The following is a 24,811-nucleotide window of genomic DNA, read 5'->3' as shown; positions in this document are numbered from 1 at the left end:
ATTGCTTAGCCTTTAAAGACCCCATTTTTCTTTGGCTTCGCCATGCTTTTGAAAGCTTAGTTTACTTTGGAACATATAAATAAACACATCACAGAAGGAGACTAAGTTTTATTCCTCTCTTAGGCAAAGCAGAACAACAAAACAACCTCTCTCTCCAAAACCTCATAATTACAGAAATGGGAAAAAAACTGTCTGAGGAAATTTTATTTATTCAAGGAAATGTTTTATGGTACAAGGACCTTAGATAAGAAAAACATATGATAACAGTTATCTGGTGACTCTGCTTAAAGTGTTCCAGCCATGGAGAGGCTATGGGCTTACTTACAGGATACATAGGAATACTTTTCATTAACTGAGGGGATCAGTGCTGGCTAGGCAGGGTTTGTATTAGGGGCTGGGCACCCCCAGACTTCTTTGCACACTTACAGAATTTCTATTGCCTTTTGATACTCTGTGATAGAATTTCTTTTCAAACATGAATTGCTATTTGTGTTTGTGTGTGTGGTCTCAGAAAATAAGCACTTTAATTTTCTAAATAGGTATTTAATAACATTTAAAATTTATAATTTGTTGCAGAAGAATATAAATAGTACGGTAGAAACGTCAGGACAATGGCACATCTTTTATGACTATTATTTTAATATCAAGTGGTCTTCCTGTGCTGCCTATATTGACTCTTTCTCACCGATCCCCTGGGGGTCTTTTCATGGGTGTTTTGCAGAGCCAGAACTGCCTTTTAGGTAGCCAGAGAAATTGGATATTTTATTATGCTATTTTCTAAAGTTTCAGGTCCGCTGCTGGCATTAAACATGACCAAGGGGTTTGGGAAAGGGAAAGCATTATTTGAGAAACAAAATCTGTTTTTTTTTTTTGTTTTTGTTCTTTAAATATAGTGTGACCTAAATGTATGTTTGTTGAATATTTAGACTGCATAAAAGGTTAAATCTAAATTTCAAAACATATTTCATACTGTGTAGACAATGTAAGTTGTCAGACCTTTTGGGTAGGAATTTTATATCATTTATTCAAAAACTAAAAGCTATCTTAAAAAAAAAAAGAGAGAAGAAGTCAGGCAGATATCCCTTATTTTGATCCGGGATTGTAGGCTTCGGGGGAAAGGCTCTGCAGTGGCATTTCAGACGCGATGCTAAAGAATGCTGTCTATTTTCTTTCCCTCCCGAGTAACTGCAGTTTGGGACAAGCTCGAAGCTGGGACGTCACCGAGGGCAGAGAAAGACCGCCCTCGTGTTCTATTTGTCAGGCTGACCTGCAGGTCACAACCTGAAAGTTTATGGATCAGTGAGGCCTTGTGTCTGCAGAAGCATGTTTTCTGGACTTCGGCTGCAGCTCAATTCCTGACTTCTGAAAGCGGAGTGGGTGTGGACTTGCAGCGGGAACAGCCAGTAGGGAGGAGGTAATATTCATTAAGAGTGTCTCATGCAAGCGGTGCTGGCTAAGCATGCTCAGTGTAAATGCGCCTGTAGCCCGTCAAGCTGTGTTTGAACTCATTCCAGAACACTGGATTTGCTTCCCCCCACCCCACGCCCCTTCACCAGGAAGAATATCCGATTAGACTGCGTCTTGCTTGGCTTTTTTCTCCCTTCTCTCCTTCGTTTTTTGCTTTCTTCCTTTCTACAGAAGATTGGGGGACTTTTTTTCCCCTCCTGCTCAGTCCAGTACTACACTGTCCTTGAGCGTCCATATGAACATTTCGGTGGAGAAGAAAAGAAACTTTGCTATCTGACAACTGAAGACTGTTTAGGTCAGTAAATGCTGCTAAAGTCCTTACAGATGATGGCGTCCGCAGTGAACTGTAACTTCTGATTTATTTTTAGCGGTTAGTGTTTGCTACAGCAAATGGAAATGCCTTTTCGTCTAAGTGGGTAGGTAGCATTACTTTTTTTAAACTCACAAAAAGCCTCTGTTTTTCATAGGTTAAGGTGGTTTTTCAAACTTAGGGAAAATATGACTTTTGGTTCATTTGCATTTGTGAGAACCTTTTTTTTTTTGCATTGGTAAACCTCTCTCTTCCCCAGATAACGTGTTTTCCAAACAAACCCTGTGAATCCTGTGATAAACTGAGGTAGCAACCGTGTTCTGAATGGGGACGTGCTGTGTGCTCTCGTAATTCTTGGCTCGAGCTGGTTTGTTGAAAGTTATTGCTTTTGTGCTGCCAACGATGGAAGAGAGTTTTGCTTTTTGTTGTTTTGGGAACTTTGGGGGGCGTTGAGGCAGCATCATAAGCCTTTGTAAGGGAGAAAGTTCTTTCTGTTTATTGTGACTTTTTCATATTCAATCTTAACTTTACGAGAGGGGTAGCCCCTTCAGAATTGGTTTAGGAGTGGAGCTCTTTGATTCGTTTTGTTTTTTTCAGTGTAGTCTATAGGGAAACTGTGCAGAGAAAGACAGACTACAGATTTGTAATGAAATTGTCAAGGCATGCCTGACAGCCTAGGAGCCTCTGTTGCACACAACTCTGCATGCCCGCTGTAAGCCCGTTGGGTTAGTCTATGTTAATGAGTTTACTTTTTAATTTTGTTCAAAACCAAATCAGGCTTTCTGATGGTGTTTTGTAGTGCCACCTGGGAACATACGAAACTCAGATGAGCAACGTTAGGGTCTCCGGAAAAGCAAAGCTACTAAAGGTGGTCCCTTGAATGTGATCTGAAGGCTGACGTTATGAGGCCACGTGGCTTCATGGACTCACAGAGCATCTTGGGCAAGGCTGATTGATTTTGTCCAAGAATTTCTATAGTAAGCAGGGAATTTTTTTTTTCCAAAAAAGAAGAGTCAGGCAATGCCTATTCATCAATAGGGATTAATAATTTGCTGGAATAAGCAACATCACATATTATCAGTGTGAAAATCACAGCGGCTGGCTAGTTAGGAGATGTTAATGAAAAATAACCATAGTTTTATACGGAATCAAGCGTAGCAGGACCTCCGACCCTCACTCTCCGTCTTTATGTCTCAGAAAGGGACAATAGAGGTGGGGCAGGGTGTGAAATCAGACTTAGCTGATGTGCTGACCTTGCTCTTTTGACTTCTGTCTGTCTTGTTCTTTCTGGGCAGCCAAAGCAGCGAGTAACGTGGGAAGAAACCTCAGGGGAGACCAGGAAGAAGAGGCCAGACCCAGCCAGGGCTGTGATCTGCTTCCTGCTCCCTCCCTCTCCCTCCCAGCCCCATGCCTTTGCTTCTCTTCTGCACCTGCTTCTACTTTTCCTAAGCAAAAGCTTCTGTTGTGTAGGTGGTGATCTATTTGATATAGTTTGATCCTCACAGAGATAGCCAAAGGAATCCAATCTTGTTTTGGCTTATCCTTTCTAACATGTTGCATCCATATTTATGGGTGTAATTGGGGGGGGGGAAGCAAATCCTTTCTGGGTTGAGATAGCTCAGTTCTACATGATGTGTGTGAGTAAGCATATGGGTATGAATACACTGTGTCCACGTGTGTGTCTCTCTCTGTGTATGTGTGTATCATATGTGCATGATTACATAGTGTGTGTCCATGTGCATATGTGTTGGTGCATGTCTCTTTCCCTCCCCCCCACCCCTTGTGGACGTGTCTGGGCTCTGGGACAGTGCCCCTCAGAGAGCTCTGAGAGGATGAAGACAACTGTCCCGGCTCCCCCCAGCCTGTGTGGAAGAGAAAAGGTGGACATGGTATAGCGTGTGATGCTCCTTTTCTCGGCCCTCCTTTTCCTACCGCTGTAACTCCCAGCCCTATTCCACTCCCTGATCTGTGTCTTGAAGACTAACAAGGAATCCTTTCGAGACACAAACGGAAACTTAAAGGTGTGCGCAGCTGTAGGGAAAGGACAAAGACAGGCCTCAGCATGTTCACATCTGGGTCAAATTTAGGTTATGACAAGGGAATGTGACTGGAAAGAAGTCTGACACCCCATTAAAAATGCATCTAATTGACTTGCGGAGTTTTGCCTGTCTCAAGTTCTCTAGGTCTTCTTGGGTCCCCACTACACCCGACCCACTAGACTTTGACAAAGTTGGTACTTATATTCTTATTGTTCAGCGAAGTCCAGCCTTTTGTCCCATGCAGTGGTCAAGGTAGCGCTAGCACACACATCCCTCAAGGGCCAGTACAAGTCTCTGCCTACGCGATCATGTGAATAACCTGCAAACGATTTCTCTGTCCTGAACACAGTTTCTCCATTCACTCTGAGATGCTGGACAAACACTGTCTTTTGTACAACAATTTTGGAAGCGGAACCAGGTACCGTAAAGCTATGTTAAAGTCGAGAAGTATTTGAAGATTTTCAAGAAACTTTCCACCTCTTGTCTTTCATCGTATCTCCAGAACCACCAATGAATAAGGTGTGGTCCCGTGTTGACATTTTCATTTGGTAAATGAAGAAATCGGAAGATTGAAGGGTGTGTAGAGCCATGCGCGGTCTCTGGGTTGCTGAGGTAGAGAGGGTAAATAAAGAGGAGTTACATGTGTCCTGGTGGCAAAACTCGTGTGGCAGTTTCAGAGGAGGAGACCGAGACTGAAGAAATTATATACTTCGTTCACTGTGATATGCTCTCAATTTGCAGGCTAGCTTAGAATGTCGCCTGCCGGACCCCAGAGTGTATGCTATATGGTAGATGTAGCCCAGGGTTTTGTTGGACTTCTCTGCACTTTCTTTCCACGTATGTAAAATGGAACACCCAGCGTAGGCTTATGAGGCATGCGTGGTCCAGGGACAGAATTCTTGCCTCCTATGGGGGAGACTGGCCCGTGTCCCTCATGTTCAGACAAGTTTGTCAGCACAGGCTTGGATAGTGCCGTAATACTAAACAAGCTGCAGTGGAGCTTCCACACAGATGTCTGGTGATCTCTTCTCAAAGTCAGCCGATGAAAACTCTAGGGACCATTAGCGTTTCATCTGCAACTGGTCATGGGGCTGACCCGGACCAGGAAGCATTTCATTCCATGGGGTCTCTGTAATTGGGGGCTGATTTGATGGCTACTAACAACATTGGGTTGCTGTGGGGATCTGATGAGATAACCCACCCCCAACTATTTTGATTGATGCTTACCTTGTTGTTGTTTCTATTACTTTCTGCGAAGCAAGGGTGAGCTTTCACACTGTGCCCCCCAGGTTGCCCGCCCTCCAGATGTGCAGGGTTTCTGTGTTGATGAGTGAACATCACCATAGAAATAGCACGTTAAGCACACTTAACTTGAAACTTTTGAAAAATATAGCAGATGATGCAAGGATCTAAATAAGGCAAAGGATCGTTCTCCTTGCTCTCAGGACAGGGAGAGGCTGGAGGTAGGTTATCAGAGCAGGTGTGCCTGACAGGTGGGTCCATTCCCGTTATCTCTGGGTAACCTTCAAAGGCAGTCAAGAAGGTTTCTTGCATGTGCGGGTTATTTCAGACTCAAAGGTCCACTGAGGGGCCGGGGGTTGAAAAACAAGTTCTGGCACCTGTGTAGACAGATTGTAGAATTGTCAAGTTTGGGGATTTCTGACTGGGTTGTTATGATGGATGGTGTTTCTGAGTTCTGAAGCTCCTGTTGTCCAGAAAAGTTCTCTTAGAGAGAGAACACAAGGGCCTGCTTCGAACGAAACTAGGAATTTGTAATCGCAGGTGTTTTTGCAGAGAGAGCTGTGAGAGCAGGCTCACTGGCCAGCACAAACCAAAGGAGAAACGAACCCCTTTCCTCAGAGTGCCTACGTGGCACATCGACATGTATGTAGCACTTGAAGGGCAGACCAACAAAGTAAGTTTGCTGATATCAAGGGGGCATGGACTTCAGGAGCAGGATTTGATGATGGAAGATTTGAAGTGTCTAATTTAAAGTCTTTACCTCCTAATCAGAGTTCTCCTTCAATGCTTCACCGAGAACTCCACCCACTTGTTCATGATACTTCCCACCTACTGGATATTCTAAGAAGCGGAAGGAACCATCACTGTGGGTGAGGGGTGTGTAGGTTGAAATCACCTTATTGAGTTATGGAGTAGCTATTATATACCAGTGAGGAATTGGTGGTTCATGGGAGACTTCTTGCCTGCTGGATGGGAGGCCACAGCGAATACACCTCATTTGCAGTTCGAAAAGGAAATCCTGAAGCTCCATATACTAAAGTCAGACAAAGGAACCCCTAAGAACCACAAGGATCCAATCTGCAAATGATAAAGGGCACGGCACAAGCCTGGGCCATGTTTCATGTCACGGTGCATGGGGCTAGTATGTGTCAGGGACCAAATCAACAGTGGCTAGTGACAATGACATCATGTACCAGGCACTCGGTCTTACATTTACCAACATTGTCTTCTTTAAAGTTGCTAGTGTATCTGGGAAAGTTAAAGATAGGTAAATCTGTGCCAAGAGAAGGGGGCATGATAACTGAAGCAAAGGTTTCCATAAACGAGGGCTGAGCTTGTGATGTCAGATTTAGGGGTTTCAAGTGGAAAAAAGACTGGCTGTGTGGTTTCACAGCATCTAGGGTGATGATGAGTGTTTGGGCAACTTCTTTGGCTTTGCCTAGTCCATGGACGCATCAACATGCCTTGCCCAGGGATGGGAAAGTCATGGCTCATGAAGACTAACTTGTTCGATTTAGTCTCTGTCATTGAGGAACCACCACCTGAACAAATTAAACATATTTTCTCTTTTGAAAAATAAGTCCTGAGAAATATTACGGTTTCAGGAACGGAAACCTCAGTACTCATAGGTGACCCTCTGTAGTGAAAACAATATGTGAAGTGAAATGACTACGATTCGAATTCTGGTGCCGGAGTTCATTAGCTATGTGACTCTGAGTAAATTATTTCACTTCATGCCTCCATTTCCAAATTAAAATTGAAATGCCAGCGAGTATTTCCTCGTGTCTATGTCAAATATGAAAGTGTTACCTGTTTTCTGAACGAAGTCTGGTATATAAATACCGGTAGTTATGTTTGCTCCCTTTTTAACTGAGACTTTTCCGGTGGTTCTAGCATCCCCACTTTTTCTGTTCCCAAGAGGCCTTCTTCTTCGTTTACCTGGGAGGTGGCATCATTAACTGAGCTAGGTCATCTGCTTAATAGCAGAGGACTGGAAGCTCTTTAATCATACAAATTAATTATCTTGTTCCTGAATTAGTGAAAAGTGGAAGTCATGAAAAGACAAAAAAACTAGGCAGAAAGTATAGGAGAGAAGAATTCAGTTGGCCATTAGGAACCGGTCCTTACAGGCAAAGATTGGGTAAATCTGTTGCACAAAAACCTATTTAAAGTGTCGAAAAGCAAAGATATTAGAGACTGAGGGGAACCTGACCCAAGTCATGGTATTTTCCATTCCCTCATCTACATGCGGAAACTGGATATTAGATAAAGAAGATTAAAGCAGAGTCGATTTCTTTAAAATTATGGTGCTAGAGAATGTATATTGAAAGTACCAGGGACTGCCAAAAGAACAAACAGATCTACTTCTGACCACGTGCAGCCAGAACGCTCCTAAGAGGCCAAGCTGGAGAGGCCGCCTTGCATACACTGGCCATGTGTTCAGGAGAGACCAGTCCATGGGGAAGGTCCTCAGGTTTGGTGAAGTCGAGAGGGAGCTAAAAAGAGGAAGTTCCTCAAGGAGATGGATTGACACAGGGGCTTCCTGGGTGGGATCGGGCATTGGAGCCCTTGTGAGGATGACACAGGACCTTTCAGTTGTTTTGTTCTCTTATAAATAGGGTCCCGGTGAGTCCACACTGACTCAACGGCGCCTAACAACAGCATAGGCAAAGGCAAATGAACAACTGATCAGGCTATCAAGTCAAATACGTTTCTGACAGTCTATATTATCTCCCATGGCAAAAGAAGGGAGCATTCTAGATTCTTGGTATGTAGCTGAGACTGTCCCAACAATTCTAAGAAACTGAAAGGTGACCTGATTTGCCATTTGGAGCTACACAGAGGTTGGATGAGAATTCGTGTTGACTCAATTTCAGATTTGATATTCTAGATCATCCTGTAACGATGAGAAAATTAGAGAGAGGTTCTTTATTCCTTTTGTTTAATAGGTATGCTGCTTCAAGGCTTCAACTTAGATTCTTTGTTTACTTTGGGGAGGCATTTGGGAGCTGATAGAGATTATGGGGTACACAGAGCCCTCCTAGGCCACCTCCTTCCATGGTTACTGGCATAATCAAGCAGTTTTCTAGAAAGTTAATTTACTGTTGAATTAAATTTCCATAAGAGATTATCTTAGTGAAAGATGTGAGACAGGAAAAGGTGTAGAAACCAGAGGATTTTTAAACCCTACTTGGGCAGAAGGAGCAGAAGAGGAAGAAGAAATCGAGCATTGTGTTGACTGATGAATTTACATCAGGTGTTTATGTATTCATAATTCTACACAATTGTCTCTAAAACAGGTGTGACATTGGCATTTGACAAATGAGGCTTTCCCCAAATTCCTTTGCTGCTAAGAGGTGAAGCTAAGACTGGAATCTGAGCTTAAAGCCTGTTCTGCTCGCAATAGACCACACTTGTGCGTCGTGGAATTCCATGTGCATTACCACCCTGGCCTTTGCTGTCAACAGCCCATGCCATGAAATCAACTCTGACGTGACAGTCTCATCTGTGTCAAGAGTAGCACAACTGTATTCAGGAGAGTTTTCTTCTTTCTTTTTTAAATGTGCCCTAGGCATGAAACAGCTCTGGCCACAATCCAGGCATCAAGCTAGGATGAACAAAGGACTCCAAGTTGGCTCTGTCCCTGACTGATATAAGAGCACCACCACCAATCAGGTGTCTCTTTGCCCTTAGCCAGGGTGAATTTTCTTTTTATAACTCTTTATTGTGCATTACATTAAGGTGTACAGAGCAGATCATCAGGTTTGTATTCAACAACTTTTCAAACCTCTCACTGGCTTGCCCTGTTTTCATCTTTCTTTGCCCATCTCTCTACAGGGTTTCATGTGGCTGATTTTGAGGGTGGGGGGGTGTAGATGACCAGGTCTTTCTTCTGAGGCTTCTCTGGGTTGGACTTGAACATCCAGACTTTAGTTAACAGTCCTGTGTGCTAAACGTTTGCACCACCCTGTCAGTGATCAGAACCCACTGCCATTGTGCTGATTACAACTCAGCGCAACCCCCCCACCCCCATCCCCACCCCAGGACAAGTAGCACCACTTCCCAGGGTTTCCAAGACTACCGGTCTCTAAGGGATCAGACAGCCTCCTCTTTCTCCCATGGAGCAGCTGGTGGGTTCAACCTGCTGACATCATCGGTAGTAGTGGAAAATGTCACCCACGAAGCCTCCAGGGTTCTGTGAGCAACGTAGAGGAGAGCTTTATCTGCCCAGAATTAGCATCTGCAGTCTGAACATAATTGTTCATGTTCTCAAAGACCTTCAGCAGCAACATTTAGCCACCCGGAGAAAACGCTCCAGGAGCACAGGTGTCTGGGGAGCGGCTTTTCTGTGGTTCAGGTGTGGAGATCAACGAAGCCCGAGTGCCCTGGCCGCTCCTTGGAAGGCTGTTCCCAGGCTCCTTTGTTTGGTTTATGTATAGCCATCAATGCATCATTCCTTCTGCTTCAGCTGTTTGAGAATCCCATCCTCCCTATTGATTTCCCACAGAACGCTGACTGCTCGCCAAGGTGTGACCTCTACCTCCAGCTCATTTATTTCTGTCGTGGCTGTAGGATTTCGGAATGAAGTGGGGGCGGGGCGGAGCGGGGCTGGAGGGAGGGGGTGGGGAGAGAGCAATGTGTTCAAGATGTGGGAAATCAATTCAGCCTGGATTCTTCAACAAGCAGGCTTGCAGTTGTTCTGTGCACAGCGCACGGGGACTTTGTTTGGCCGTCTGAGCGGTTAGGTGGAAGGAAGCAGCAGCCACGGGTTTCAGAAGGCCGGGCATTGTAACCGTGCCCCATGGGGGGTGGAACGGCAAGAAAGATTGTGTTTGGAAATAACTCCTTAACTGTCCAGGCGCTCACCATCATACTGAGCAATGTGCGGTCAGCTTCTTTCTGTTCTAATGAAACGATGGAAAACTCTTCTCAGGGTAGGGAGGCGGCTAGTGGAGTTGTGTTTACCTTGAGCGACATGTGACACATTCAATTGAACTACTTTAACACCACCCTTTCTTACTCTCGTGGCTTTTGTGGCCTGCTTTTACTCCATTGCTATTCGAATGTCCATTGCATTTTTCCTCTGAAAATTATTTACATTTTTCTTAGAAAATTTGACCACAAATATACACAACAAATGAACATGTGTCAGGATTTGGTTAGTGCCCTTTCGTGGGTAGACCAGTTAGAATTCATTAAGCTTTCAAGTTCTGAATTTTTTCTTATCTGTGCTCCGTTATTCCATTTTCACAACAATGCCAAAAAGTCGATTTTATGATGTTCAGTTCTCAGACAAAGACACCCCGGCTCCTTGGTCGTCTTGCTGCTTAGCAGAAGTCACATGCTAATGCAGGCTTCAAGGCAATGGCTTTGGGTTCCAGATTTGTGTTGTATTACGGAACAACCCAGGGACAGAGGCCACATCATACCACGGTCACCCCTCATGGGGTGTCAGCAGCTTGAGAGTCAGTGGGATCCTAGCCATGTAGAAAGACAAAATGGGATGAATCAGAACACCAGAAATACACATCGTTCAGCACATGATCTTTTATATGTTTATGATTTAAGTTTATGACCGCCCGTATGCTCTCTGCCTGAGGTTAGCCCATCTGAGCTTTGGTAAGTTTTAGGAAGAGAATGTTTAAAACCCCACTTGTCATCATTTTATCTCTCCCTCTCATCCACCAGCCTTATCACTCCACATCAGTATACATACCAACACTCTGCCACCACTAAGCAGTGCATTAAATGAATGGCAGCATCACCCTTCCTGTATTGCCACAAAGCATACTTTACCTTAGGTTGGTATTAGCCTAGTAATTCATTAAAAGGTTGAATAATGGAGGTTATGTCTATAAATCCCAGAACTCTGTAATCCTCGCCTTTTCCATTGCAGTGTCTTCAGCAGTGTTAGCAGAAGGACTTTGGATGTTTAGCAATACAGTTCTCACCTGCCAGATGAGATGCCTGGGTTCAATTCCTAATCAACCCACTTCATGTGCAGCTATTACTTGTCTGTCATTGTAGGGTCATGTTGCTATGGCACTAAGTAGGTTTCGCAGAGCCTCCAGCTTAAGATGGACCACCAAGAAAGAACTATAGGTCTGCTACTGAAAAATCAGCTAATGGCAACCCTGCCAATCCCAGCAAAATATTGTCAGCAACTGATTATCATGATGGTGCCTGACTGGGCACCATTTATTGCATTCTGAGATGCACCTGGGCTCCATTCTCTCCTGATAAGTGATTATAATAAAGGAGCAAGAATCACTGTAGATAAATTAAAATGCCCAACACCCAGGATTAAAGGCTAATTACAAGCCCTGGTGATGCAGTTTTCAAAACACTGCTATCTGAACAGTTGGAGGTTCAAAGCCACCAGGGGCTCCAGCGGGAGGAGGTTTGCAGAATGCTTCTCGAAAGATCTCCAGGCTTAGAACCTTGGGGGGAAGTTCTATCTGTTCTCTGCATTCAACTCGATGGTAATGGGAACTAACACCCATTCTAACTCCGCCTGGATAAAGGAAAAGAGCCAAACAGCTGCACAACAAGCTCTGTGAGGAGTTGAAAAGCAAGGATGTTTGAGGACGAGGGTGCATTTCACCCGTCATGGTACCTTTAATTGCCTTGCATGCATGTGAAAGTTGGACATTGATTAAGGAAAACCAAAGAAGAGTGTTGTTGTTTTTTGAATTGTGCTGCTGGTGAAGAATGTGAGAAGTTTGTGTTAAATTTAATGTGTGGAAGTGCTTCATAACTAGTGCAATACGTTGTGACTGTGAAGTAGTGTGGGGTCGTGTAAAAAGTCCTGACAACATGCAATAAGTGGAAAGGGGAGGGCTCGGTCTAATTCTGCCACTTACCAGCTGGGACATCAAGCTCCTTAAGTTCTTTCCATCTCGATGTCTCACAAGTAAAAGGAAGATAATAACAACAGCACCCATGCCGGAGGGTTGTGGGTACAGTGGCTTTGCAGACAAGAGCAGGATATACTTCATGAAGTATTAAAATACCTCTCCAATTTCTGAACAAATGATGGTTGGCTTCTGAGAGAGGACCCAGAAGAGCGTGTTAATTGGTGATAGGGAATTCAGTGTGCACTGAAGATTTTAAAAACGCCATGAATTATTTACATAAGAATTCTTTAAAAGGAGTTGCTTGTGTTGGAAATTCTCCTGAGTCTGTATTGTCTTGGTGGAAAATGTTCTACACCACTCCCCCCACATCTTTCTCTGCCATTTGGACCCCACTTGAAAAGGCCTTCCTTGCAGAGCCCTGAGCTAGATTCCTGGCCAGTGCACTTCATGTACAGCCATGACCTGTCTGACAGGGAGGCTTAGGGTGGTGCCATGATACTGAACAATTTTTAGTGTAACTTTCAGACCCGGACAGATAACAACAAAGACCTGGTGATCTCTTCCAAACATCAGCCAATCTGTTGTACATGGTGGTTGACAGGCATTTGGGGTCAACGCCATCGCAGCTAACAACGTTCTGTGAGGCACCCCCAAGAGTATCCAAGTACTGTTTGTACCACTGTTCTTTATGTGGAGCTCTACACAGCAGATTATCAGTTTAATATTCAATAATTAGTAGACATTTTGTTGCAAATCATCTATTGTGATCTCTTCAATGTACCATCATTTATTCCACTCTTCCCTGTGTTTCCAGTGTCCATTTCTGCATCTTTCCTAACTCTCTAAACCTTATCCTTGGTTAAGTGCTGACCTTGTGATCTGAAATGGTTGGCTATTCTAACAAGGCAGTAAGTTCAGTATCAGACCTGAAGGGTGACTAAGGGCTTTAATCTTGGGCGCTCTACCGGTCTCTGTCTACCAGTAAATCTAGTCTCTTTTATGATTCTGAGGGTTTTTCCCACTTTTTGCTCCCACTCTGCCCATAATCCTCTAATGGGATCCTTTTCAGACCAGCTGGTCATGGTAGTGGGGAGCCTTCTATTTCTGGTCTCAGACTTGTGGAGACTGATGCTTTAAGAGACTGATGCTTGTGGAGACTGAGTCCATTAAACTAATTATTTTATGTGTCTTTTGGTTTCATCACTCTTTTATGGCACTTCTTTTATTCAGTCATTCATTTGTTCACTCACTATGTGCCAAGGAGAATGATCCAGGGCAGGGAATAGGGCACTGGCCTGGATGATTAACTTTGGCAGCTATTTTTAACCTCACTTGAATGGGAAAAAGATGAGACTTTCTACTCCCATAAAGAGTGAATGTATTGGCAATAAACAGGGGCATTTTACATTGCCCTATAGGGTTGCTATGAGTAGGAACTGACTTGATGGCAGGGAGCTTGTCTTTTGGTTTGGTCTAAGGAAGGGACTGTTATCTATTTAAAAAAATTGTTTTAATGAAATTCATTTTCTTTTTGCTGTTATCTCTTGAGACCATTTCTTGCTGAAGGAAAGAGGGCATGCAATACCAGAGTCCTTTGAAGTATTCTGCCAGTTAATTTCTTAGATTCTTTTACTTTGTATGCATTTATCAAACTTAGCTAGACCGGCAGAAAAAAATAAATTACACTCTGAATTCACCTTCTCTTTTTCAGTCGACTCCACTAACAGGGAGAAAATTCATCTCCACCTCCAGGGTGAAACTTCTTTGACCATGAGAGAGATTTTTGTCAAGTTTTTCTTTCTTTCCTTTTTTTTTTTTTTTAATGAAAGTAATGTCCGGAGAATAAAACTGATATTCTATTCAAGTTTGAAAGTCCCTGAAATGATTTTTATCTTTAATTAAAATGTGTAACAGAAAATACACTGCAGTAGCTTGATAGCCCAGCAAAACATTATATCCAAAGGTCATTTAGTATTTCCATGCTAAACAGTTATTTTTAGAAGCTTATGTAACCAAGAAAAGAATGTGCTCTTGGCTTTAGCGAGAGCCACGCAGACAAGTTCTTATCGTGGGAGGGACAAAGGAATTTGAGCAGCGCCTGAGAGATGGAGCCAATTCCAGGAGACATTTTTTAGATCGCCTCTTCTCTTCAGTCTTCATTTTCTGCAATCGGGATAATGCACTGTGTTTCAGGGCCAATTTCATTGTTGAAGTGCTCTTTATCTTGAACTAATAAATACGCATCAGTGGCTTTTCCTCTCCTACTTGGAAGTTGGAGGAAAGGACAAGGTAAGTATGATTCCACTCTGAGCTTCCTTTTTTGTGCTTCTATTGGAAACCTAAGAAATAAATGGTCCCTTTCCTTTGCAGGGACCAGCAACTACCATTCTTCCCAGGCAAGGTGGACACCATTTGCTTCGATGCTAATGACTTTCAGGAAACAGCTTCCAACGTTGGAGCAGAGTGGCTGCTACCAACTCCTGTAGAGTTCAGAGTCTCCTGAGGATGTTTTCACTGGAAGAATGCTTTAGGCCAGGGAACATTGGTCAGGGGGCTGAGAATGATAAAATGGGACTGGGAGGATGTAGTCCGAGCATGTGTCTCTAATTTTTAGTCCAGCATACATCCAATGAATAATGCATTCAGTGAAGTGCATATCTTTATTTTCCAGGGTTCCAGGGGCAAAAAAAAATGTTTTGGGAATTTCCTATCCACTTGTTTTATTTATCCTGTTTGACCCCTACATCATTTTAGTCCCATTGAGATTTGGCGGTATTATAATTTCTGCTGTGGGTGAGTTGCGCTACACATGCCTCAACAGGCTGATCTTAGATTGTTACTGTCTGCTTGTGGGTTTTGAGGAAGACAGTTTGATTTATAGCATGAGCCATGTTATACTATGTTTCTGCTACCCTGTTCGCCACAGTAATATTAACCAATAAAAATATAAAGTAAGGCACAAATGCAGCATATGTAATTTACAATCTTCTAGTAACCACTTTAAGAAGCTAAAAATCAACAGTTGAAATTTATACTTATATCATATATTTTATTTAATCCTATATACTCAAAATATCACTTCAGTATATAATCAATATGAAAAGTACTCATAAGCTACTTTACATGATCTTTTTAGGCTACGATTAAAACATAAGAAAATTATTGTGGTAAAATACAGCAGCAAACCATTTGTCATTTTAACCAATTTTACACTATTTTTCTGTCACTCATCTGACACTATAGTCATTTGGCATGTGAATCCATCTACAGGGATATGATAGTTAATCACGATCATGATTTACCTTTGACTGTCAACCATGAGCAACTGTGATAGAAGCCGTGAGAGATGCAAAAAGGAAACGTCACCATCTCTGCTCTCTAGGGTCTACGTCTGCTGATGGTAAAGCTGAAATAAAGTTTCAACAGTGTAAGATCCAAGGTGTCATCAGGGCACTTCAACCTGCAGGGACTGCAAGACATGGTGCATAAAGATTTGCCACAGCGCTTTACATGAGCACTTAGCATTGGACAGCTAACCGAATAGTCAGGAGTTCAAATCCACCAGCTGCCCATTGAGAAGAGGAAGCTATCTGCTCCCTTAACAAGTTAGAGCCTCAGAAACCCTTCGCAGCATAGCCATGAGTTGGAATCAGTTTACTGGCAGTGAGTTTGGAGTGTGGCCTTGCGGGACAATATGTAGTGGTTAAGTGCTCCTCTGCTAACCAAGAGGTCTGTGGTTGGAAACCACCCACCGCTCAATGGGAGAAAGAACGAACAGTCTGCTTTCAGGAGATTACAGGGAACCCTACAGAACAGTTTGATTCTGTCCTGTGGGGTCTCTATAAATTGAAATCAACCAGATAGAAACACATTTAGAGACAATTAGAAGCTTCTAGATTGTGCAAATGATCAATACCCTCAAGCGCTAACTGAAAGATTCGAAGGCTGAATCCATCCAGGGATGTCTTGGTAAAAAGGCTTTGTGATTTACTTCCAAAAATTTAGTTATTGAAAACCTTATTGTGTTGGTCCAGGTAGACTAGAGAAACAAATCCAGGGAGAATCACGTGGATAAGAAATAACTTTATATACAAGAACAGTCGAATATAGAGAAAACATCCCCGCCCAGTCCAGATCAAGTCCATAAGTCCGAGATTAGCCCATATGTCCAATATCAATACTATTCCTTTCTTGTCCTTCTTCATTCTTGTAAACAAAAAGAAGTCACACAGAGTGAGGTCAGGTGAGTAAAGTGTGTGGGGCAAGAGAAGCATGCTGTTTTTTGCCCAAAACTGGAGCACTGAGATGGCTGCATGAGCAGGTATATTGTCGTGGGGGCAAAACCAGTCCCCCGTCTGCTACAAATCAGGCCGTTATTGTCACACATTGTTATGCAATCTCTTCCAAACCTCTAAATAGAAAGCTTGATTAATAATTTGACCTGGTGGAATGAACTCCAAATGCACTACAATTGGACATTTTTGTCCATTCAGTAAGTTGACAGACGTCTAGAACGAGATTTGTCCAAAAAGGACATTTCACCTTTTCTGAAATGAAAAAATCACTTATACTCTTGAGTTTTTCCCATGGTGCTGTCGTTGTAAGCTGTGTTCAACTTCACAACAGTTTCTGCAGCATTTTTTCTCAAGCAGGAAACAAAATTTCATAGCTGCACACTGCTCTTTTAGATCAGCCATCATGAAAAACCAGATTTGAGTGAAATTGCTTTTATGAAAAAATTCACTCTGACCAGAGAGAACCTTCCCAGGTAATACCTATGGTTTCCCTAACTCCGAGTGAGTTGCTTGATGCTTTTGCCTAGTGGGAAAATTGGGTACTAAGAAAGCTCGGCTCCACCTGGCGCAATTCTGGTTTTTGGGGATACCCCTCTATGTCTATTAAATCAAATAAATATATTAAAAATTCAAATGACTAGCAATAGAAAACATCTTTCTGTGTAACCAGCATGTAATCAGAATATTAGATATTTGGTTCTTCTTGTTCTATTTTTGAGACGGTAGATTTATTTGTTCAATTAGATCTTAGCAAATATCCTTGTATTGGATAGGTTTTGTATGTTATTTTAATACATAATACAAATTCTTTTAATTGCTCTAAATATCTAAATCATCCACCTCCAATAATTTAAATGTGAAATATTCTTGAGTATAAGTCTATTCCCAAAAGGTCTGAGAATATACATGCTTATCTCATATTGTATCACATATCATATGTGCACATAATATTGTACAATTTATGAAAATGACATTTGTGTAAATTATGTCATATACTAAGATTGACTCTTGGACATCTGACTAATTTTTTATTAATAAAAATTCCAAATAGGCACAAAAGTAAAAGGGATAGTATAGTGATTGAATATATACCCATTGACCTTTCAAGGAGCTTAAAAAATTTGTGGAAAAATGGAATTAGATGATAATGGAAAGATTCCACAGACCTTTTAAAGATCCCTCATAGATTTTTATCATGATTCACATTTTGGCATATTATTTCACCTATATTTTATTGGTATATTTTAAAACATATATCTCTGAAATCATGACAAACTGAAGCAGTCAATGCTGTGGCATCAGTCTAACTCAAGGAGGTAGAGTAGGGCAGGGTAGAACCACCCCTGTAAGTTGTTGAGACTGTTATGACATTGCATGCAAGTATAAAAAATTTCCAAAAAAATTAGAATGCTCTCTTATGTAACCACAAGATCATCCCACCTAATAATTACTACATAGTGTGCCCACATAAGCAACACAGTGCACAGTCTTAATGGCAGAAATGACACTACACATAAATGTTCTGACATACAATGCCTATGTGAACCGAATATATGTCCTGAGATATTTTGAGAGGGGAATTTCTGTCTCATCCACTCACATTCAGTTGTTCAAAAATGTTACTTTTGATCTTAGTTTCCTCCTAATTTGAAAGGAATTTCTGAGGGTGATGAGCTTATAGTGAAGAGAAGGAGGAAGCATTGCTCTTAGGAACACTGATAGAGTTAAGGCTTATTGTGTCAACCTGGCCAATAAACACATGTGGGGTTAATTGAAGGGTGGAGGGATAAATGGCTTGATGAGCCTCACCTTTCAAGTTCTCGGGTCTCTTGTTTTGTGATGGTCGGATCAGGGTGCAGCTGACTTAGCCAGTTCCCTGCTTCAGCTGGCAAGGCTCAGTTCCTGAAAGACGTCCCCGAGGAGAAGCCGCATGGACCTAACCCAATGCAGCCCTGGGTGCAGGAGCAGCCATGTGGAGACCCCAGCCAGCACTGAGATGCTTACACATTCACTGACTCAGCTTTCCTCCTGAAGTTGGCGTCATTGCGTGTGTTTTGTCAGATGGAGGAGGACTTTGTAGATTGGTGTGAGACATATGGGTTAATCTTGGACTTGTGGGCTTGGGCAGCACTGGGTTGGGATCTTTTCTTGATGTGCACTTACCCCTTACATAAAACTCTCTCTTATACATATGAGTTTCTGTAAAGTACCTAGACTAATACAAACACGTATGTTAGAAAGAGGGACTGTTCCAGAGAGGATTTAGGGAACGTGGAGAGAAGATTGTGTGGTGGGAAGACTGCTGATTTTGCAAGTCAGTGAAACTGGAGCTGAATTTCTGGCCTTTTTACCTTGAACTAATCACTGAACTTGTCTGAGATAGTTTTCTTATCTATTAGATGAGTGTTTTGACCATGCCGTTTTCATATGGTCTGGAATAAAAATGAAATTTTAGACAATAATTCAGAAATATTCTGGCCTTTTCAGCCTCAGTTCCTCAACCTCATATAAGGAGGAAGTAGCATTGACATATAATTCGGTTGTAATTAGGATGAAGAAATCTGTCTGAATTTTTTAGAACTGACAGTTATGAGTGTGGTGTGGATCAGAGGATACAGTCTTTGATAGTCAGGATGAAGAATGGTTCCTGCTCAAGACCCTTTGTTTATTTACTGGATAAACAATATTGAGAATACTGAAGTCTGTTTGCTTAATGGGAAACATGTAACTTTGTCTCAATCTCATTATTATTCAATCTCAAATTAAGAATAAAATTTTCTCACAGTCATAGAGTAAGGTTAAAAGGAATGGCAGCATGGAAGAAGGTGAGGGGTAACAAATGGTCATAGAAATAAAAAACAAAGCGCTGGTGGTGCAATGGTTAAGTGGGTGGCTGCTAACCAAAAGGGTGACATTTGGGTTCCACCCAGAAGTGCTGGTGATCTGCTCCCCTAAAGATTACAGCCAAGGCAGCCCTAAGGAGCAGTTCTACTCTGTCCCATGAGATCCCTTCAAGTTGAAATTGACTAGACAAGCCCCTAACAACAATGGCAGTGAAAAACAAGCTCATTGAATCTCAGTGTGATTTCCACAAGTTACTGGTTCTTCTGCAGAGAGGACAGTATATTTTTGAGTATGTGGCATATTGATTATTTTTGACTATGTGGCATATTGATTATTTGCACAGAAATTATGACTCCAATGTTATTGAGACTCAGATAAAGGAAATCACACAACTGGTATCAAGGATAATTCACTATAGTATGGCAGGAAGACAGGGTCTAGAATCAAAGGGAGGTTTTAAAAGTAGGAAGGCAACAATCAAAAGTCCTGTGGCACCCTAAAACTGAGCTAAGGAACAAATTCTACTCTGGAAATCCATCTGTTTAAGTAAATTGATGACACAGCACAAGACATGACAATCAAAACCTTTTACAGCTGTCAACTCCCTTTGCTGTTCTAGCCAATTCTAGATGGTCATTAAGGAAATGTGACCATCTGAGTATTTTTGGAATTGCCAATGGAAAGCTATTGAATTAACAAATAAAGGCGGGGGCTAAAGAAAAGGAGATGTTTATTAGGCAGCATCAAGTTCTTAGAGTAGAAATATTCAGAGACATGCAATATGTATTTGCGGAGTTCTGGGGGGAAAGATCCCAAAGAAAATATATTTTACAGACACCCTTTTGTAACTCTTATGAGGAAAGGACAAACATTAAGGATAAAGGAAGCTATCAGCATGAAGCCAGAATGGTGTTTGAAGGATTTATAGGCACGTGGCTGCTTATACAGAACAAGGAAAGCCAAAGAAATAGTCGAAAAATTATGAATTGTGGCAGATCAGTTTATCATTGTTGCAAGAAATAGGACAGGGACCATGATTGAGGTGTATTGTACAAAAGAGATTCCAAATCTCAACTATAATTTAAAGAGAACTTTAAAAAATCTTAAACAAAACAAAGAGAAGGTAAAGACACATCACCAGGATGAGGAAGACCATTAGCGTGAGGTCATAATAGTGTTTAAGGATTCAAAAGAATTGGAGAGTTTCATAGGGCTTAAGAAGACAAAATTGTCACAGAAATATAACGGGCAGTAGATTAATACAGTTGCTGGTGGGGCTTCAGAAACGCGGATGGGGCCATGACTGAGACATGAAGACAAAAGAGTTTACAGAATTGGTCTTGGGACTTAGGATCAAGGAAGTCAAGGCATAACTCATGACTATGCAAACCCATCACCCGAATCAAGGATACACCCAAGAAGATTGTCCCTACCGGGGCTGGTTAGGAGGATGGTAGTAATCTACTTTCTAATGTACTCTGCTTGAGTGCTAGACTGTTTGCATTCCTGATTAATGGTCAGAAAGCATTCAGTTGAGGCTTTTCTATGTGGGGATGCTACAGAAGAATTCTATGCTTTCTCTGTTATCCATCGCTTTCTGCAAACCTAGTATTCAGAATGCATACTCTAATACACATACACACAATGTTGCAGATTAGAAAAATTATATGAAGGTGTACCCTAAAAAAACTGGGAAAAGCTCTGCTGGGTAGACCTGTAGTAGCACATATTTCTCCCCACTAGGTGAGCATTGAGCAACTTGCTCTGACTTAGTGTACCCTGTGGCATCTCCTGGGAAGGATCTCTTGGGTCACAGTGAATTTTTTTGTAAAAGCAGTTTCGCTAGAACCAAGGGTTTTTTTGTTTTTGTTTTTGTGATGGCAGATTTAAGAGAACAATGTGCAGCTGACAAACTTTGCTTCCTGCTTTGGAAAATTGCTGCAGAAACTGTTATGATGTTGAATACAGCTTACAAAGACAGAGCTATGGGGGAAAAAATGAAGTGTACAGTGGTTTTCTCATTTATAAAAAGGGGAAATGTCGATTGATAACAAGTCTCGTTCTGGAAGTCTGAAACTTCCACAATGGGTGAAAATGTCCAAAAAAATGTGTGTACTTGTGCTCAAAGACCATTGATGGACCATAGAAGAGATGGGAGAGTAATCTTGACTATCTTGGAGTTATGTTCAGCGAATTTTAACAGAAGATTTGGGAATGAGAACCGTTGCTGCAAAATGTGTGCCTTGGATTCTGAGCGAATAGGAAAAGAGCATCCATAGAAACGTGCCACGCTTTGGAAGAGCAGCTCCGACCCAGACTTCTTTCCCAAGGTCATTGCTGATGACAAGACATACTGCTATTCTTACAACCCTGAAAGCAAACATCAATCAAGCCCGTGGAAGACACCATCGCCACCTTGCCCCCCTCCAAAAGCTCACCAAGTGAAACCACAGCTCAAGACGATGTTCATTTTTATATATGGGGGGCGGGGATAGTAAATTTGGAGTTCATTCAACCAGGTCAGACTCTTAATCAAGCTTTCTATTTAGAGGTTCTGAAAAGATTACATAACAGTGTGTGACAAAAAAAGCCTAATTTGTGGCAGACATGGAACTGGTTTTGCCACCCTAACAATGCACTGCTCATGTAGCCATCTCAGTGCTCCAGTTTTTGACAAAAAACAGCACATGCCTCTCTTGCCCCACATGTCTTACTCATCTGACCTCACTCTGTGTGACTTCTTTTTGTTTCCAAGAATGAAGAGGGACATGAAAGGACAGTGATGTGATGATGTAGAAGAGGTGAAGAAAAAAAAAAGGGAGGTGCTGTCCGCCATCCAAACAGATGAGTTTGAAAAATGTTTCCAAGAATGGAATCGCAGATTTGAGAAATATGTTAAGTGTCATGGAGAGTACTTTGAAGGAGATAAGGTTGTTTCATAAAATAATTTAAATACATAGCTTTGGGAAAAAAATTCTGGTTGTTTTTGGGACTCACCCCTCTTAAGATTGGTTCTGGGATCGCCAGAAAGCTTGGTTAGATCATGACTTATACCCCAGCCACCCTGGTATCCCAATTTCCAGCAAGGGTATTCCCAGGAAAATCCTTTAGGGAGAGACTTCCTCTCTCTGGAGTCAGAGCAATCCACTTCCAAACACACTCCCAATGGGCAAAGCTTTCGGCATTGCCAGACTACGGTCAGAAAGAACTCAATGGAAGAAGAAGGCATGTGCATTCAGAGCTTTTGCTGTGAACCACAAACTTCTGAAAACCTAGTCCTCAGAATCTAAATTCTCATATAATTTCAACAGCATTGAATGAACTAACCCATATAAAAAAACGCTTTCAACAATCGAGCATAATGACCATATCATATCTACACCATCAAATCGCTTTTTAAATATCCATTTTTAATCATGTATTGTATTTACTGAGTGTATACTAGGTGTATATGGAGGGATGATCTTCACTAGCAAATATCAGAATGAGATCAAGCAAGATAAAAGCAGAACAGAGACCAGTAGAATGGTCATTACTAAATAAGGGCAATTCCAGATAGCCGCCAAGGAAAATGACACAGTAACTTTTACTGTGTATCTTTTAAGCCATATAGTTGTCACATGTATACCATACATACCTGTGTGTAGGCGGAGTTTTTCAGCACATTTTTAATGCAGTTTTTGTGGTAAAATTAGGTGCCTCGGCTGATATTTGGGTCGGCTTATACTTGAGTATACACGGTAATGAGCAAATATTCCAAATGGTAAATGTTGAGGCTATTAAGAATTATGAGTTAGGGATAGGTGAGCTGCTCTATCATGTGTCCTTAGGACTTAGACACACTCCTTAGGACTTTGATACATCCATATTATTTTACATAAGTAACAAAAGCCTTTACAACATTATGTTACACTTCCTCAATAGAATGTAACCTCTGAAAGAGCAAGACTGGGGCTTTATTATACACAACTGCTTCTCTAGTTCCTTATAACAGTGTGGTCTACACGTACTCTCTGGAGCACCACATATACCCACCTCAAACGCACATACTCACATAAGACTCACTGCCTTCAATTTTTGGACTTCTAATATTTGTTACCAGTCTACCAAAAGAAGCGTGAAAAAAAGGACATAATTTGAAAGTTGTACTTTGCCTTAAAAACCAGTTGTACTTTTCTTCATTATATTTTACTCCACAAAGGAGACCAATAGGAGCACCTCGGGTTGTCTTTGACTAGCATTTAATATCCCAGAACTACTCACAAATTAGGATGCAGAACATTTTCTTTGTAGATTATGCTATACCAACTGACCTTAAGGTCCCTCAAGACAATGGTACTGGTTCCCTAGGCCTAATATTTCAAGGTGTTTGGTCACGTCTTAGACTTTTGTAACTTTGTCCCATGTAAGCATGGTTTGCAGCATATGTAAATGCAAATAAGGAAGTAAAAATACTCATGGATGTGTTTCCATTTGGCGTGGCACACCTGTTCAGCTTGAGTGGCTATGTTTGCACTCATAGATTATTGTTATTATTTTAGAATTAAATATATAGTAGTGTGTATATTGCCTTTAATGCTTATTCTCTTCCCATCATCTTCTTTTGCCTCCATCATTTTGCACTGACTTCCCCTTTATGTTATTTTGTCCCCCTACACTCAAGCTAATTAATATGTGTTTACCCTCTAGATAGTGATTTACCTCTTTTCTCCCTTCCACCTCTGGTAATAATCAGAGAAGGTTTCTTTTGACGTGAAAATGTTTCCTTGAGCTTTAATAATAGTAGTCTGATAATCATTCTTATGATTAATTTCATTCAGCATCATGTACTCTAGGTTCATCCATGTTAGGAGGTTTTTCAAAAAGTCACCATTTACAAAAAATGTAATGTTCTATAGTATTCATTGTATACCCCATAGTTTATCTATTCATCTATTGATGGGCATTTAGGTTTCTTGCATCTTTTTGTTACTGTGAATAGTGCATCAAAGAATATGGTTGTATATTTCTATAGGATACATTTCCTCACTTAATGAATTTCAGCCTTTTGTTAAAGATCAGTGGATTAATTTACTTCTGGAGTCTCAATTCTGTCCCATTGGTGGATGTGTCCATTATCGTATCAATACCTGGCTGTTTTGACAATCATGGCTTTGTAGCTTTTGAGATAGGAAGGTGTGACATCTCCCAACTTTGTTTTTCTTCCATATAAAGTTGGTAATTCATTTTTTCCATTTCTTTATAGAAGGATGTTGGGATCTGGATTGGGATTGCATTATATTTTTAGATTGTCTTGATTAGTATTAACATTTTCATAACACTACGTCTTCCTATCCATTAGCATGGTTTATTTTTACATTTGTATGTCTCTTAGTTTCTTGTAGTAACCTGTGCTTTGTAAATTTTTCTTTTGTCTAGGTTTTTTTTTTTTTTGCTTCTCTGGTTATATTTATTCCTAAATATTTCATCTTTTATGTGACCTTGAAAAATGACATTGTATTCTTGATTTTCTTTTCAGAGTTCTCTTTGTATCTGCTTTTGTACCTTACCGCTTTGCTCAATCCCTTTATAATGTTCAGTAGTTTTCTTTCTGAATCTCTGGAATTTTTCATGTGTAGGACCTTATTTTCTCCAGATTGAGAGTTTTCCTTTTTCCTTGGCAATGTGGATGTTTTTTATTTTCCTTTCTTGCCTGATTGCTCTAGCTAGAACTTCTAGTACAATATTGAATAAGAGTGGAATGTTTACTTCTTGCCT

At 41.3% G+C, this 24,811-nt stretch overlaps 1 non-coding gene across 1 annotated transcript; it reads right to left on the bottom strand.

Moving 5' to 3' along the window:
- Positions 1-8,616: 8,616 nt before the first annotated feature.
- On the bottom strand, positions 8,617-8,760 carry LOC142447742 (small nucleolar RNA SNORA48). Its single transcript, XR_012784399.1, has one exon. It is a non-coding gene; the product is annotated as a small nucleolar RNA SNORA48 (small nucleolar RNA).
- Between the last annotated feature and the right edge of the window lie 16,051 nt (positions 8,761-24,811).

The sequence above is a fragment of the Tenrec ecaudatus genome, chromosome 4 (assembly GCF_050624435.1).
Source record: "Tenrec ecaudatus isolate mTenEca1 chromosome 4, mTenEca1.hap1, whole genome shotgun sequence".
NCBI lineage: Eukaryota > Metazoa > Chordata > Mammalia > Afrosoricida > Tenrecidae > Tenrec > Tenrec ecaudatus.
Note: the sequence above shows the minus strand (reverse complement) of the source record. Positions and strands in the feature narration are given on the sequence as shown.